Source organism: Lactuca serriola, chromosome 6, assembly GCF_051521515.1.
Source record: "Lactuca serriola cultivar US96UC23 chromosome 6, Lser_US96UC23_V15, whole genome shotgun sequence".
In the NCBI taxonomy this organism is placed as follows: Eukaryota; Viridiplantae; Streptophyta; class Magnoliopsida; order Asterales; family Asteraceae; genus Lactuca; species Lactuca serriola.
Genome location: NC_136413.1, coordinates 82,629,696 through 82,633,281, shown reverse-complemented (window position 1 = coordinate 82,633,281; position 3,586 = coordinate 82,629,696). Strand labels below are relative to the sequence as shown.

Sequence of the window (3,586 nt, the reverse complement as noted above, 5' to 3'; positions counted from 1 at the left end):
ATCCGGAAACCGCATTAAGAAGAAACAAGGGCAAAACCGTTGGAGAAACCACCTCTTCAAAGAGCTCACCACTCAAAAACTTCAAATCCGTGTTTGGCAAGAAGAGGAGCAGCAAAGCAGGAGCATCCAGTGCGTCGTTGTCAACCGAAGATCCGATCCCGAAAGACACCGAATACGAGACCGAAGCAGAAAGCGAGTACACATCCGATATTGAAGAAGACTTAGCCACCGCAATGGCTAATATTGACGAGATCCCCATGGGGGAGTGGAAGAAAAGGATGCGTGATGACACCGGCCCGGGACTTGTGCAACCCGCAATCCCCGCTACCGCTACGTTCGAACTAAAGGGCCATATTCTCGCTCAACTCAAGGAGATACCATTTCACGGGAGAGATCATGAAGACGCCTATAAGCACTTAGATGAAGTAAATGACGTGGCGGATTACTTCAATGTACCTAATGTGCCCCGCGAGGTCCAGCTACTACGCATGCTTCCTGTCACGTTCAAAGGAGCTGCAAAGGATTGGTTGAAGTCACTCCCTCCCGGATCAGTTACTACATGGGCGAAAATGAAAGAAGAGTTCATAGATCACTTCTGCCCACCTTCCAAAATAGCCAAGCTAAAGAAAGCCATTGCCAACTTCGAGCAACAACCTGGAGAATCTCTTTATGAAGCTTGGGAAAGGTACAAGAGCCTGCTTAGAAATTGCCCACACCATGATCTAAATAGCCAACAGGAGGTCTTCATCTTTTATGATGGAGTTAATGTCACCACAAGGCAACTACTCGATTCACAAGGCCCGCTCACCCGAAAGCCACCTCCGGAAATAAAGGAATTGATTGAAGAATTCGCTAAGCACTCTAGAGAATACCACAACCCGAGGAATGAAGTGAGTCGCGGAGCAGTAAATTCGGTAAACGATGGTATGGCGGCGGTGATAGCGAAACTCGATAGCCTAGACCGAAGAATGACGAAAATGGATCAAATGATCCATGCTATTAGAGTTGGATGTGAACATTGTGGCGGTCCTCATCTTACTAAGGAGTGTGATCGAGATGAGAATGGAAATAAGAAAGCTCAAGTATGCTACTCTAGCGGCGATAGATATGATGAAGACTGGAGGAAACCGAAGAAGGAGTGGCTCCCATACGAAGAGTACAGAAAGGCTAAGGAAGAAAAATATAAGCAGAGGGAGAGGGGTTATTATCAAAAGGAGGAACCGGTGACGGACAAGAAGACGAACTTAGAAGACATACTTACAAAATTCATAAGCGCGTCCGAGAAAAGGCATAATGATCACGATGTAGCAATGCAAGAAACCAGGAACATGTTGAGGAATCAGCAAGCTTCCATTCTCAACATTGAGAAACAGCTGGGACAGCTTGCACATCAAGTGAATGAAAGAAGACCGGGTCAACATCCGAGCAACACCCAACCCAATCCAAGGAACGAAAACGTGAGCGTTATAACCTCCAGCGGTGAAGAAGAATTGGCAGAAACACTAAGGGTTTCCAAAGGGAAGGCAGAAAAGGAAGAAGAACCAGAACGAGAAGAACTCGATCCGACTCGCCGAGTCACCAAGATGGACTCGACGAGTCCAGTCGGGAAGGGTAAAAAAGCAAGTTTTCTGAAGACATACAACCCTCCTTTGCCATACCCATCCAGAGCCATTCCTTCAGAAAAAGTTCAAGCCTATAGAACCTTCATGGAGCATGTTAAAGCCTTACAAGTCAATATGCCATTCGTGGACACAATGCTCCAAACTCCCAAATACTTTAACTTGCTTAAGGGTTTGTTTGCTGCCAGGAAAGATCTTGCTGAAGTCGCGGAGATATTGATGAGTGAGCTACCTGAGAAAAAGGGTGATCCGGGTAATATAGTAATCCCGTGCCAATTTGGCAATGATGTTTCCACACGAGCTTTGGCTGATTCAGGGGCAAGCATTAATTTGATGCCCTATTCATTCTTTAAGAAGCTAAATTTACCAGCGCCAAAGCCGGTAAATATGAGAATCCATTTGGCAAATAAAACAATTATTCATCCACAAGGCATATGTGAAAATCTCCTTATCAAAGTAGACAAGTTTATCTTCCCAGTAGACTTTGTGGTGGTGGAGATGAAAGAAGACCCTGAAATAGCAATTATTTTGGGCAGAACATTCTTAAACACCGCATGTGCCCTAATTGACATATCCGAGACTACTTTGACATTAAGAGTGGGTGATGAGTCGGTGATGTTTAAAGCTAATCCAGAGATCAAGCAAGAAGAAGAAAAGCGACAAGAAATCTCAATTATCCAATTAGATGATGAGGTATTGCAAAAAGAGCTTGATATTTTAATAAAAAAAGACCCAAGTAAGTTCACGCTACACTCAGAAGAAGTTTCAGATGCTGACAAAGATTTGGAGGAGCTAGAAAAGCTACTGGAAGGAGACGACTCAGACAACGATCCAGAATTGATGAAACCCCACCCGACTCGCCGAGTCGACATAATGGACTCGACGAGTCCAGTTGATTTGGAGAAAAACTTAACTCAAGCTGATTTATTTGTTGACAGTTCTTCACATACCCTGGATTCAATTACTGTGAGTGGTTCTTTGGAAGAACAATCTGCAGAAAAAGTAAAAGGAATGGAGGTCCAACACGCCAACGTGGCATGCCTTGATATGATGCCATTTGGAAAAGAGTCGAGCACAAAAGAGAATGGAGCCATAAATGGAAGCGGAGCGGAAGCTAATCCCCAATTCACCACTAAACCTAGAGCACGGACCAATATGAAGTATGAAGTTATCAAATTTAAAGAAAAGGAGGTTCAAAAATTGGTGAAAAAGCATGGGTTGAAAAAGAAGAAGAGGAAAAGAGAGGCCCAACCAGCTGAGGATGATACAGCGAAAAAGAGAAGAGACGAATTGAAAAGGGCTTACAAGAAAAAGATTCACGCCTACAAGACTAAGTATAAACTGCAAAAAGTACGGCGCACATTCCCGATGCTTGAAAGCGACAAAACGTAAATGGGAAGGAGTCTAGCTAATGACTCCTCAAAAAGAAGTGCTTGGTGGGAGGCAACCCGTCGTTAGAGTTTGCTTTCTTTTACTCTTTAGTTTTTTTTTTCATTTATTGTTCTTGTTTTGTGTTTTAATGTTAATCTTCCAAATCATCGAACTTGTCTGCTTAAGGGAGCACCTAGCTTAAGAGTGGGGTGAGAATATTTTAAATAAATAACAAAATTTCAAAAAAAAAAAAAAAAAAAAAAAAAAAAAAAAAAATTAGTAATGTTTTATAAACGACTCGCCGAGTCTGACCCTGACTCGACGAGTGCATACTGATCTCAGAAAAAAAATTTAACTGCTCGCTGGGACTCGCCGAGTCTGACCCTGACTCGACGAGTCGAGCTTATTTACAAAAAAAAAAAAAATAATAAAATAAACATTTTCGAAATTACTTTTACATCTAATAGGGTTTTAACCCTAAAAGTTCAATTTTCACATTACACTCGCCGGGTACACTTCTCTCTCAAGCATTCAAGACTTCTTCAACCTCTCTTCCAAATCTTCAAGAATTAAACTAGAAAGGAATCATGTTTAGA

The 3,586-nt window shown here is 42.4% G+C and overlaps 1 non-coding gene across 1 annotated transcript; it reads right to left on the bottom strand.

Annotated features, from left to right (window-relative positions):
- Positions 1-617: 617 nt before the first annotated feature.
- Positions 618-724, bottom strand: LOC145060649 (small nucleolar RNA R71). Its single transcript, XR_013686864.1, has one exon. It is a non-coding gene; the product is annotated as a small nucleolar RNA R71 (small nucleolar RNA).
- Between the last annotated feature and the right edge of the window lie 2,862 nt (positions 725-3,586).